This window comes from Lacerta agilis, chromosome 3 (genome assembly GCF_009819535.1).
Source record: "Lacerta agilis isolate rLacAgi1 chromosome 3, rLacAgi1.pri, whole genome shotgun sequence".
In the NCBI taxonomy this organism is placed as follows: domain Eukaryota; kingdom Metazoa; phylum Chordata; class Lepidosauria; order Squamata; family Lacertidae; genus Lacerta; species Lacerta agilis.
The window spans coordinates 117,315,176-117,328,573 of record NC_046314.1 but is presented as its reverse complement, the minus strand read 5'-3'; the positions used below and the strand labels follow the sequence as shown (position 1 = coordinate 117,328,573).

Below are 13,398 nucleotides of genomic sequence, written 5' to 3'. Positions count from 1 at the left end.
GTTAAGACAAGGTGTCAGAACTATGAGCCATCTCTCTCCTGCTTTGCAGCCCACTGCATGCATGCTCCCTATAGGCTCCCTTGCACAGAGGGAAACTGAGGAGGGCACTAGGAAGGATACACTGGGGCATCTCCCCCCACCCCCATGGCACACATGGATGCCAGCATCAGACCTCACAGCATCCAGTGGAATTGCAAGGAAATAAATCCCACTGAATTTCGTTGTTCCTACTTCTGCAGCTGCCAATATCCTCCTTCTCAGGCCGGACAGAAGCTACTTGCAGTTTGCAGGAATATAGGCAACAGCTCATAGCCGTCAAGGAGATGGGGGAGCAAGATGCACGCATGCACACGCCCCTCTGCCACAGGGGCAGGCTCAACCTTTGCAAGCCTTGGGTGCCTTCTGGACGCGAACCAATCCAACACAAAACAAAGCTGTGCCAACCACAAAGTGCGGAAGTGCCCTCCAGCTCTTTAATTGCCCGAGGCAGGAGAGAAGCCTGTGGTCCAGAAAAAGCAAAGCAAAGGAAGAGGGTGGTCCCTTCTGTTGAGACACCAACATCTTCAGAGTAATCAATATCAAACCACCCCCAACACGCAGGCCTCTCCCCCCCCCCAATGGAGCGGCAGCCAGAATCTGATTGTTCCTCCCCGTTAAAAGGAGGCAGGTATGAAGCAGTAGTAGTGGCGGCGGCGGCGGCAGCTGTGCGTGCGATTGATCCCCCTTCTGTGGGGTAGGGTGGGTTTGGGCGGGCAGATTTAGTGTCTGGGTGGGGACCAGGCGGATGGGGTGAACTGGCGTGACTCCTCCATCGAGTCAATAATCCTTGCTCCTAGGAGATTACTCCTGACTAGGCTCTGGTGGGGATGCTGGGGGGGGGGGGGTCCATCAGGGGCCTACCAGGGTGGGCGAGGCAAATGGGTCAGCCTTTTGGGCCACCGTGGGGCAAGGCGGTAGGGCAGTTGGGGGAAGCCTCCGAGGGGGGCAGGGGGTGCCTCTGCTGCCCTCCGCTTGCTGCTCCTCCATCTCCGAGTCAAAGATGCTTGTCGGCCCCAGGTGGCCCCCAGAATCTGACACCCCCCAGCCCCATGCTTTCGAGGGGGGGGGGGCTCTAAGGGCCCTGCCCAGGTCCTGCGCCTCCCCGCCCAGGAGGGCCGCCGCCTGCAGGGAGAGAGCAATGCCAATGCCGCCGCCGCCACCACCAGGGCGCCCCCTCCCTCCGCCCTTGCCGTGCCTCAGTTTCCCCGGCGCTAAGCCCGGCCGCAGAAGCACAAAGCGCAGCCCTGCGCCAAGCCCCGGCCATTGTCAGCTGCGTCGCAGGCATCCCCCTCCCGCCCCACCGAAGGGCCGGAGCCCGCCCCTCCCTCCCTCCCCTCCCGTCCCCCGGGAAAGGGCAGCGCCCACCCCAGACAAAGGCCCCGCCGCCCCCCGGAGGAGCACAAAGGCCGGCGCCGCGAGGGGCCCCAGGTGGGCGAGGCCGCTCCCCCGACGGGGTGGGGCTGCAGACAAAGCGGGCGGGAGGCGCCCCGACGGGAGCCGGCCGGGGGGGGGGGCAGGCGGGGACGGAGACCCCCGGCAGGTGCAGCCGGCTCCCGGGGCTGGCCTCCTTCCTCCCCCCGCCCCGGTCCTCTCCCGGCCCCCGCTCACCGGCTGTCCCCGTCGTCCCCCTCCCCGTCCGTCGTCGTCGTCGCCCGGCGGCCGCCCTCCGCGTTGCCTCCTCACCTGCTTCCCTCGGAGCGCGCGCGCCAGGCAGGGGCGGGGCCAGCTCGCGCTCGCCCGCCGCCGCCGCCGCCGCCCGGGCCAATCGCCGCGCCGCCGGCGCCACGAGGGGGCGGTTCCCCCGCGCGGGGCGGGACTACGATTCCCGAGAGGCGCAGCGCCGCCCCGAGGGCGTGGCCGCAGGACCAGGGCGCGGCCTGCTCCATCCTCGCGTTGCCATGGCGACGAGGCCTGCTCGCTCCGGGAAAGCCCCGAGGGCCCCGGCGACCGGGAGAAACGAAGCGGCTTCGTGGGCTTCGCCCTCCCGAGCCAAAGCCGGGTCCCGACAACGGGAACGCCTCGCAGGCCGCTTTGTTTCGGGGTGGGCCTCGAGGCCAGGCCGTTGGGATAACAGCCAGGGTGGCTCTGCCCACCGGGGCGGGCCCGCCTGTCATCCATCTCCCGCAGCATCCCGTCCTCACCGTCACCAAATGCCCTGCGCAACCTGCGCCTGCAGATAGACTGCCTCTGGACCTGGAGGTTCCATCAAGGCAGCCCAGCTGCTGGATCAGGCCCAACCAGATGCCCCCAAGGGAAAGTCCACAGGAGGATTCAAGGACAAGGCCACTTGCACTTGTCAACACTGTCTCCATTCCCTTGATCATTTCGGTGGCCCTTTTCTGGATTTTGTCCAGCTCTAAAATATCCTCTTTGAGGTGAGGCGACCAGAACTGCACACAATATTCCAAATGCAGTAGCACCATAGATGTCTATAATGGCATGATGTTGGCAGTTTACTTTTCAATTCCTTTCTGAACGATCCCTAGCCTGGGATTTGCTTTTCCATGACTGCCACACACTGGGCTCCAGGTTCCCCCAGGACTACCCTGCTGTCCTACTCTCTGGCTTCCTCACAGAACCTGTGGCAGCAACGCGCCCATACCCCAAATTAGGGGATTTCTCTGTTCCTTGCGGAACTTCCCCGCCCCCTGGGTCTCCCCACACTTTTCTCTTGACCACTAATAGCTGCTTATTTATAACTGAAATTAGATACAATCTATACTAATAAAGTGCAAGTGTCTCTGCGTCCAGTCCCTGTGTCCATGGGATTGCGCTACTGCGCATGTGCCCCACAGACAGCCGTTGGGACTTGGAGCGCAGAGACTTCGGGCGGCCGGGCGAAACTGTTGAAGCGGCGGGTGTGCGTGGGCACATGGCGGGTGCGCACTTGTGTGGACGTACTTATAAGCGGCAGCGGCCGTTACAAGTGGCGGCGGGCGAGCAGTCTGTTTTTTTAAATGTTTCACCACATGTTCTAGCGCCCGTTAATTTAACGGGTTTAAAGCACTTGTAATGCATAATCATTATAAGCACAGCTTCGGCTCTCTGTATTTGGAGCTTTGCGAGCAGAAATTTGCAAGTGAGCAGCACCTCTTGCCTTGAGCGTGGGCAGCTGAGGTTGGATTCTGCTAGGCTGAAAGCTGCCTTCTGCCTCTGGAGTCCTCTTCTGCCACTGTGATTTGCGAAAGAACTTTTGAGAAAACATGCCTCCCTCCATCCTGGAGCTCTAGCTGGTTTGCACATATATCAGTTGCAGCAGCCCTTGCCCAAGAGATGCTGTGATTGACAGCAGAGCCAGACCAGAGTCGGGGATGCAGTTCCTCTGGAATGCCACCAGGGGGCTGGAGCCTCTATCTGATTGGCTCCCCAGCCAGTCAGAGAGGGGCGGAGCCAGCACTTTGGGCGGGAAAATAAAGGGAGCAGTTTCTGAGGGAGTTTCGCACAGGCCCACCAGAAGTCATCCATGGCCACAGCCAACAAGTTTGTCACTTCCACTTCAGTGGTCTCAACCTCAAGGTCAAGAAGAAGAAGAGAGGAAGAGTTTGGATTTGATATCCCGCTTTATCACTACCCGAAGGAGTCTCAAAGCGGCTCACATTCTCCTTTCCCTTCTTCCTCCCCCACAACAAACACTCTGTGAGGTGAGTGGGGCTGAGAGACTTCAGAGAAGTGTGACTAGCCCAAGGTCACCCAGCAGCTGCATGCGGAAGAGAGGGGAAGCGAACCCGGTTCACCAGATTACGAGTCCACCGCTCTTAACCACTACACCACACTTCTTCTTCCAGATAGCCTGCAGAGCTGCCACTGAGCACAAAGCAGAAAAGTCTATACCAACATGGCCGTGAGTCTCATTAGCTACCTGTCCAAGATCAACATCATCATATCTTCAGTAGCATCAGGAATGTCATTGTTCACCTCCCTGTCAAAGTGACCACATTGCTGGAGTACTGGGTCAATGCTGTTGGATCTGTCGCTTGCAGCCATTACAATTCCATGCGCTTGTTGCTTCAGGCTGGTAGATTCTGAACTTAAAAATGGAAAGCGTAATGCTGGTGGTCAGCAAAAGAGGTTTAAAGAAAGTCTCAAGGCAATTTTTTTTAAAATGTAGTATAAACACCGATAACTTGGAAACACTGGCCTGCGAGCGCTCCAGTTGGAGAACAGCCTTTACCAGAGGTGTCATGGGCTTTGAAGACGCTCGAACTTAGGACGCAAGGGAGAAACGTGCTAAGAGGAAGGCACGCTTGGCAAATCCACAAAATGTTCTGCCCGGAAACCAATGTCCCCATTGTGAAAGGACATGTGGATCCAGAATTGGTCTCCACAGTCACTTACGGACTTATTGTTAAAACCGTGTTTATGGAAGACAATCTTACTTGGCTACGAGGGATCGCCAGAGAAGAAGAAGATCTGTAAGTGTCAGCAACACAATGCGCTGTTCTACTTCTCTGGGTGTCTCCTCTCTTTTTGGAGCAATGGCATCCAGCTCATCAATGTTGTCACACGTGTGCGACACCATACAGAGCACCGGCGCTCTGGGCTTATTGGCACAATCATGCCACAGATCCAGCCCTCCAGCACAACGCTGTTGATGAGCACAATGTGCCTTCTCCTCTGGACAGAAAGGTGTTCTGCGCTCGTCAGCAGGGCTGCACCGAAGGGCTGCATCTCTGGCACGGCACAACGCTGCTGATAAGTCCAGAGTGTCTTTCTGTCCGAAGGGAAGGCACACTGCTCATCTGCAGGGTTGTACTGGAGGGCTGAAACTCAGGCAGTCTGGCACGACCTGGCTGATGAGTGCCGGTGCTCCGTAAGGTGTCACAGGCATGTGATGTCATGCACGTGACATCATGCAACACGTGATAGGCCCCCCCTCAATGTTGGGTGTAACTTGGCGCCTCTGCCCTCGTCAGTCATACATTGTGGCAACATCTGTCTCACATTGGCAGAAGCAAGTAACTACGTGCCCTTTTGTCGTTACAACTTGGTTAACACCATTTATTTGTTCTCATTAATTTGGTCTCATTCCCCTCTGGGGATGGGCTTTCCATTTGGGTATTGTGATTCTGGTAACCCCTTAGTCTGGTCCCTTTGCCAGGACTGGTAACTTCCGGTTTGGCAATTGGGATGAGTATCCAAAGTATGTGAGGGCTCATTTTGAGGGTTATGGCTTCCCTGTTCCATTCATGCCTTGAGTCAGGTCCCCTCCCCTCCATCCCTGGATCACAATTTTATTACCTTTTGGAACGAAATAAAACCATTTATTTGGCTTTTTTTGGGTGAATTTCTTTGTTTCAGAAAATGGGGTTTCTTTGCCTTATTATGATGCTGGGAGCCTAGTATAGCTTGTCTAATGGACGTGGTTGCAGTGGTGCCAAGAGGTGGCTCTATCTGCTCTCTGCTCACTGGTTCCCCCCCCTCACAGAATCATAATTTAATTTTGATGATAGCTTCCATAGCAATGTTGACAGCGGTCTTGAACTATTTTTAAGGCAGGCAGGCAGGCTAACAATCTGTTGAAATAAATAATAATTTATGCAGCAGGCCACAGAGCGGAGGTGGTTGTCGCAGGTTCCGTGTGCGGTATCATGAGTGTGCTAGGAGGATAACCGTAGCCCCATGATGCCGTTGAGGAGCTGGAGGTGTGCCATAGGAATGCCCGAGACGAGGAAGGTGCAGGGGCCAGTGAGAGGAATGATAATCAGAATTTAAGCTTAAGGAATAAAAAGGAAATAACCGCTTGGGGCATTTGGGTATCATATTGATTGGGCTGGGCAGCTGGTGCCAGAGATGAGCGTATGGGGCAGGGAACAGGGTTGGGGAATGCAGCCTCCAGAGAAGAAAAGGGTGAGGCTTAGGAAGATGTCTCAAAGATAGCATGGCAGCACTGAAATGTTAGGCATCAATTCTGATGCCAGGGCACCACCTCCTGGGTCATAGACCACATTGCAGTTCCATTTTAAATTAATGCCCCCGGGATTAACAGAGAAACTATGGCTAGAGGGGATGTTCTAGTCTCCCAGCCAGTCCTTTTTTTCCTTTCTTGCCACCCACATGGCACCCAAGTCCCTCACTGTTGTTGGAAGACCAAGATGTTTCGGGCCGTGCAGTCAGATACCATTCCTTCTGGGCAGTGAGGTGGCCAGACTGCCCAACGTTTGATGACTTAGAGGAAGGTGCAGATGGAGTTCAGGGGCTGGTGTGGTTTATCCACATTAGAGCTTTCTGGACTGGGCAATGCCAGTGTGGGCCCAGCGGCTGAGCTCATGGCATGTTCGCCTTGCCTTGCTGTCGTCTGAGAGTCAGGGAACACTTCACATTCCTCGCCACCCAGGAGAAGCTGGCAGCTCATACACACAAGAGTTTTGAATGTGGGCTCTGCAAATCTTTGTCAACCAGTCAGCGATGGGCTAGAGAGTCAGCAAGAATAATCTCAGGGATTCAGTTGCTAATACCAATCCTGTTTGTCGTGATGTCTTTTGAAGAAGCCTTGACTTTTGTAGTCCGTATCCCAGTCCCAACACTCCCTCAGTAGAAATTAGCATGTATGCAAACCAGCGCAGGCCGACACCCAGCCTACCCAGATGCCTAGCAAGTTCAGCTAATTTTAATCGGTTTCAAGTATTTTAGAACCAAGTGGTGAATACAGCGAGAGCGACGGAGGGAGTGCCATGGGAGAGCCTGAAGCTCCGCACTGGATTACTTGCTCGCTTTGCACAGAATATTTTTTTCTCCTGGCTGGTACCTTGGACAGCGAATGGCTTGGCTGCTTTTCAGGCCTGGGCAGCCTGTGGAAAGGCCTGCCTGGTGAGCCCCAAGTTGGATTACTCAGGGGTGCTCCTCTTCCAGCTGCACCAGCAGAGGATTAAAAGGAAGCTGACCCATCCCTGGGCAACCTGCCTCAAGGGTCAGCCTCCCAGCTGGAAGAGGGGCCTGGATTGCAATGGAGATTTGCCCCTTCGGGCCCTGAATGCTCTCCTCCCTCTTTCTGGGGACTACCCAGGCCAACAGCAACAGCATTCAGTCTGACCCCAGGACTCTCAGTGTGCGACGACCCAGCTTAGAATCATGGAATTGTAGAGTTGGAAAGGACCCCAAGGGTCATCTAGTCCAACCTCCTGCACTGCAGGAATCTCAACTGAAGCATCCAAGACAGATGGCTATCCAACCTCTGCTTAAAGACCTCCAAGGAGGGAGAGTCCACCATCTCTGAGGGCCTCTGTTCCACTGTTGAGCAGCTCTTACTGTCATAAAGTTCTACTTGGAATCTTCTTTTTGAAGCCATGGGTTCGAGTCTGCTTCATCTGGTGCAGACTGTGCCTTGTGAAGTTGTAAATAATTGATGCCCAGCAGACCTCAAGGTCTGCCTCCAGTACAAAGGTGTTTGCGTGCCCCGTAGAGACCATAGGTGTTTTAGGTGGTTGTCCCCCAGCTATGGAGCTTTCTAGTCTTGAAAACCTGCCCTCCATCCAGCTACCTGTTGCCTTGGAGCTCTGCTTGTGAGCCTCATGATGGGGTGAGGATGCTGGGCTTGACGGGGCCCTCTTTGGTCTCGTCTGGCAGGGCACCCAGAATCCTAGAACTGTGTTTTAGATGCTGGCTGGCAAGCCCTCTTCTGCAGTTGTTCTTGGGTGTCCCACTCCCTTTAAGCCTCTCCCCATCACAGTACCTAGAACCCAGCCCAGTGAAAGCAGGGAGGGGCCTCCCCTCTTCCTTTTCCCAACAGCTCCGCTCCTGAGGCTGTGCCAGCCTCCCCCTGCCCACCCGCAGTGTATCTGCCAGGCCCAACCCAATGGCTGTTGAAGAGAGACCTCGTATTCCTCAGTGGCACATTGAGTCGTAGCATGGTGGTTGCTGCTTATATATTTTTGCTTTTTCTTAGTCACTCTGCCCCCCTCCCCCTTTTTAGCAGAAAGTTCAGGTGTCTCCCCTCTTACGTGCATTTGACTTGCACACAACCACATATATGCACAGCACCAGGAAACAATAAATTGATTTAAACTGCGGAAAGGGCAGAAACTGCCCCAAATGAGCAGGAAACACTTGCCTTCACTTGCCTAAGGAAGTGAGGGCAAGCCCATTCAGAGGCTGTGCAAATGACTCGGCCTCATCTTATTCCAATCCTACCTTGCGCCTTGTTGGTGCCTCAGAAGTCCTGGGCTGAGAAGTCTGGTCCCCTGGGGAAGGGCAAGAGGACGAGCATTTGGGGGTCGGAGCCTGACGTTGGGTGCCCAAGGTGTGTGAAAGATACAAGCCAAGAAAGTCCTCATCTCTCTCAAACATCTTGTTTCCATGCACCTTCCACCTTTTCTAGACAACTTTTTGCTGGGGACTGAAAGCCCACCTAGCAGTTCGAAAGCACGTCAAAGTGCAAGTAGATAAATAGGTACCACTCCGGCGAGAAGGTAAACGGCATTTCCGTGCAATGCTCCGATTTGCCAGAAGCGGCTTAGTCATGTTGGCCACATGACCCAGAAGCTGTACGCCGGCTCCCTCGGCCAATAAAGCGAAATGAGCGCCGCAACCCGAGAGTCGTCCGCAACTGGATCTAATGGTCAGGGGTCCCTTTACCTTTTACTGAAAACCACCCAGCTGCTCCTCCCAGGCTGTGAAAGCTGGCGGGGTGTCCTAGTTTGCAGAGGACAGTCCTCTGCTTGAAGCTCTATGGGGCACAAATCCTGGGCAGCAGATCAAAGTGTGTGTAAAGCTGGCATGAGGCAGCATCTCGCTGCCACCAAACCGTGTTTTGGGGCTCCAAGGCATGACTCTGGCTACCGTCACTGTAATCTTGGTCGATGTTGTGTAAGCCACCCTGGGAAGATATGGAAGGGCTGGATACCACCTTCCTCAATCTGTGCTAGGGGAAACAGAGGCAGGGCCCTGGGGTGCCTACAATGGAGCGGGGGGGGGGGCAGCAGCGAGGCACCAGGGGAATAAGACCTTCCTTGTTCTCCCAAAACCATTAAACCCTTAAAGTGCTTCTCACATCATATCGACTAATTTCCCAGTTGAGATTGAATCCTCTCTGGGTTTCTTTTTTTGGCAGGGGGGTGGGGAGAGACAGTTGTGTGGTTTATATGGGATTTTGATTTCTAAGTGACAATCAAATCAAATGGCTTCCAGGTGCCTTTCTAGGGAGCCAAAGCAGCATTTGAAACATCTTTCTCACCCTTCCTTCTCCCTCCCCACCCCCATCTGTGGTGCAATTTGAACCCGTGCTTTTTGCCCAGTGCCACACGCAAACCTAGTGGTCCTTCACAGGACCTCTGACCTTGTCTCAAGAGTGCTAGGCTCGGGGGGGGGGCTGTCTTAAAGAAAAATTAGTAACTAAGAGCAATCAGTGAAATAAATTGCAGCTGTAATAAATAGATGCGGGTACTGTCTTGCGGCTACACCCAGATTTAGCCATTGGAGTTGGCACTACATCCAGGCCTGGCAAGATTACGCCTGAAAAGCAGGCACAAATCTCTCGTTAAAAGACACATTCCCAAACACAACCTGTATTTGAATTATAGTGGTTGCCTGGCACTTTGTCTTCTGCTTAAATAGTAAACATTAAGCATGGAATCAGAGAGCTGGAAGGAAGCTCAAGGGCAGCATTAAAAACTCAAGAGATATATGACTGAGGCGCCAAATGGCTCAAGCCGGGCTAACAGTCGCCAAAACGGGATGCCTAGTTGCCTTTTGGAGGGGAGTTGGCCCTACACTTGTATTTCTCAGTACGACTTTTTGGTTCCTGAAATTCGTTCCGATTGTGCAGATAAAATATCGCGGTTAGATGTGTTGCTAGTGTGTGGAAAACAGGCAAGATCCAAGGATCCCCAGGCATGCACCTCCAGATGGAGACATCAGGTGCCACTCTGGCACCTGGGCACCTTCACTTGGTCGCAACTGGCTGACAGCCAGGTGCATCATGTGCCTGGTGAATTTCGAACGCTGCCCAAGGATCCTGCAGGAATCTCAACTACGTATATGTAACTAAATGACACAGAACTCAGTAGTGGCCAGTTCCCATAAAAAGGGCGAGTTGCCTTCTTCTGGGTGTGCAGAAGGCAGCAAGCGAAGGGCGTGGATTCCCAGGCTCCACAGCCATGCGAAGCATGTGGCCCCGTTGACCCCTCCGCCCCCTTTTGCGAGAGTGGACTTCTCTGCTAGGAGAGACCCCGGGGAGGCCTGCCGGTGCCCCGGTCTCCCAGCAAGCGCCACCCTGCCGCTCCCACAGACGCTCGGAGCACGAGGGCCACAAAAAGCACATGACGGCAGACAGGCTCCGGGGCTTTGTCGCTTTTCCTTTTTGCACAAAACAGAACATTTATTCAAGTGTTCTCCAGCACAAGTACATCAGCAAAGGAGCCTTTCCTTCTCCGAGTGTCCTGGGCACAGATGAAAAAGGAAAAAGAAAACCCCCCGCAAAGGATGGGATGGAGGCGGAACGGACAGACTTTCTAACATCTGCAGCACCATGGACCTTTTAATTATTTTTATAAAACAGCTATGTCACGAGCAATACTTACACAGAGATACAACAGCCTGCCTGGCGGGGGTGGAGAGCTGGGCCTCCCACCCCCCCACACACTTTCCACCCCTGGCATAGCAGAACCATACTCTGAAATGTACATTATTTATTTGTCAATAAATATAGAAGCAACCCTAAAAAAAAGAGGGGGGGGAGAAGCGGCAGAAAGGATGGCGCATCCCAAAATCATCCCAGCAAAGAAAAGAAAAGTGAGGGGAGGGGAGGGTGTTGCTGGGTGCAGGGGGGGGGAGAGAGGCGGTCAGCGGCATGGAATGTCGGCGGGAAGGCGGGAGCGACGGCTGGAGAGCAGGGAACGTGGCCGAGCTCTTCCCAGGATCTTGACAAGATTTATTTCTTCAGCATGAATACATGATTTCCCACAAACAGTAAAAGCGTCTCAGCTACTTCAATGCCTAGGCTAAAACACATGAAATCTTTCCTTAAAGGTTTCAAGTACAAAGTTAAAATGCCTTTTTTTCTTTTTTTAATAATAATATATAAGAGTAAAATAATAGAGCTCTTTTAAAACTCCACTACAAGAAAACAAAAAAAACAGTCATTGTCCAGACAGCAGACTTAAGTTAACAATAGATTTGTGATAAAAGAGGGATATTTTTTAGCACCTTGGTTGCCCCCATATCCTTCTGCGGTTGACAAAGGAATTCAGGCAAGTGGGGGGGGGGCAGTCCGGTTGCTCTGCTTTTCAGTCTAGGGCTGTGCAACCTGGCCAGGGGGGGGGGCTCTTTATCGCAAGAGGAGACCACCCCCCATCCTCCCCCGGTCTTCCTCTCGACCCCCCCAGGGGAAGCAGGTGGATTCTGTAGCAGACAGCAAAACAGATCCAAGACAAATACAGGGGGGGGGGGAATTGGGGGGCTGAAAAGACAAAACAGACAGGAGGTTTTCCCGAGGGGCCACTTCCAGTTTGGGGAGGGGCCTGGAGCGGATTGGGTGGGGGGAGTTCCATGAAGCTGGGCTGTTCAGAAAGAGGGTCTGCCAGGCAGACCTAAGGGAGGGGGCAGCAATTGGGGAATCCAGCTATTAGCTGCTGAATTTGGGAATGGCGTGGCCAGCCCACCCCACCCCCCCACCCTGAGCCAACAGTCGCTGAAAGGAAGGCTCTGTGGGGAGGGGCTGCTGCCCCCACCCCACCTTCGATTCTCCGCCAAGATAGCTTCCCTGGTCAGGGGCTGGGAGCGCTCAGCAGGCTCCCTTTGGCCCGGGTGGGAAGCCCCCCCAAAGGGACAGGCCATTGCCGGGAGGGGGCCCCAGGCGTCCCACATAGCACCAAAGAAGTTAGACTTCAAAGAAGCCCAAAGGCGGCCCCCTCCTTCCTTCCCACCCCCCTTGTGGCCAATGGGTGGGGGCTGTCAGGGGCCCCCCTGAAGTGTCACCCACCCGGGGAGGCTGGAGAGAGGGAGATGCCCTCCTGCCTGGGACACGTCCTGCCAGACAGCCCCCTCCAGTGTCCCCCCCCTGGCTTCCCCACCAGATCCTGAGCGAGACCCCAGCACCTTTCACAGTTTGAGGGGAAGGGAGAGGAGGCCCCCGCCCGCCTGCTCCCCGGTTAGCACCGAGACCAGATAGCACCCCTGCCAGCTGCAACTGCTTCACCCGCTGGGGGAAGAAGTGGGGGGGAAAGGAGGGAGGGAGGGGGGCCGGCAGTCTCCCGCAGACCTGGCCCCCCCCTACTCCTGAGCTTTGCCTCAGCACCAAGCCACTGCCTCCGAGAGCACCATGAACGCAGGGAAGACGGCAGGAGAGGGGGGAGGCTGTCCCCTGGGGAGGCAGAGACAACCCGGCTCCCCGTTAGCACCAAGGGCTCCGGGCCCTGCTGGGAGCCATCCCCACAAGCGGAAGGGAGAAGCAGCCTCCCAGGCCATGCCCCGAGGAGGGGTGTCCGGGGGGGGGGTCGAAGGTCGCCGCTCTCTGCACCCCATTGCCCCAAAGGACTAAAGTGCACACAATTGCCGAGGGAGGCAGAGCCCAGGAACCCCACCGCCCTCTGCGCAAGGACCCTGGGAGGAGCTGCCCCTCAACCCTGTATTTGTGGGGTGGGGGGCCTTGCAAAGGGTGGTTTTTTTGGGGGCGGGGACGGGTAGCACAGCCGGAGCCTGTTCAAGCAAAACAGGAGCCCTGCCGCTTACATCAGCCGCGGGTGGAAGGAGGCAGCAGCGGCACGGACTCCCCCAAACGCCCCTTGCGCTTGCGGAGGAATGGGGAGGGGCGGATGCCAAAAGGCACCCCCTTTTTATCTACCTCCTTTCCCTCACAGACCCCCCGCAGCTGAGCCTGCAGTTCCAGGGGCAGAAATGGAGGAAAGACAGACCTCGGCTGAGGCAGCCCTGCCAAGCACACCCAGAGGGGCCCCCCCTTGTGGGAAAGCACCAGTTTACATGGGGGTGTCTATTTGGGACACTGCGGAGGGTGGGTCGGTCGGGCCCCTGGCCTGAGGGAGGGTCGCCTTTTGCAGGGGGGGAGCATTATTGCATGACACCCAGGGCAGAGAGCGGCCCCCGCTCCTGCTAGCCCGCCTGCCCTCCCTTTCTGAGAAGCCCCCCCCCAAGGGCCAGCACACGGAGCCCCCCCTTAAGCTGCCACGGGTGCCCCCTTTCCGTTGATGTAGAAGCACCATTTTGAAAGTCAGTTGTACAGCAGTAACAGTACCTTTTTTATATATATAGACATTTCTCTCACGTAACTCTCACATATATATAAACTGTAAACAAGAGGTAAGAGCGGCTGTAGGAGCTGGACTGGTCAAGGTCTCCGGCCTGGTAGGCACCCAAATACTGTGGGGGAAGGGGGGGCAGGGCGGGAGGGGGCAGGGAGGGAGGGGCGGG

General features: G+C 55.4%; 1 protein-coding gene across 2 annotated transcripts in view; it reads right to left on the bottom strand.

Moving 5' to 3' along the window:
• DPYSL5 (dihydropyrimidinase like 5) overlaps window positions 1-1,713 on the bottom strand; it is a 41,181-nt gene extending 39,468 nt beyond the window's left edge. Inside the window, exon 1 of one of the 2 annotated variants that reach the window (XM_033145254.1) lies at window positions 1,648-1,713. The gene's annotated coding sequence lies outside the window, so the exon portion shown is untranslated. The remainder of the gene's footprint in view (window positions 1-1,647) is intronic. The other variant, XM_033145255.1, reaches the window with a different exon arrangement.
• Window positions 1,714-13,398: the final 11,685 nt, after the last annotated feature.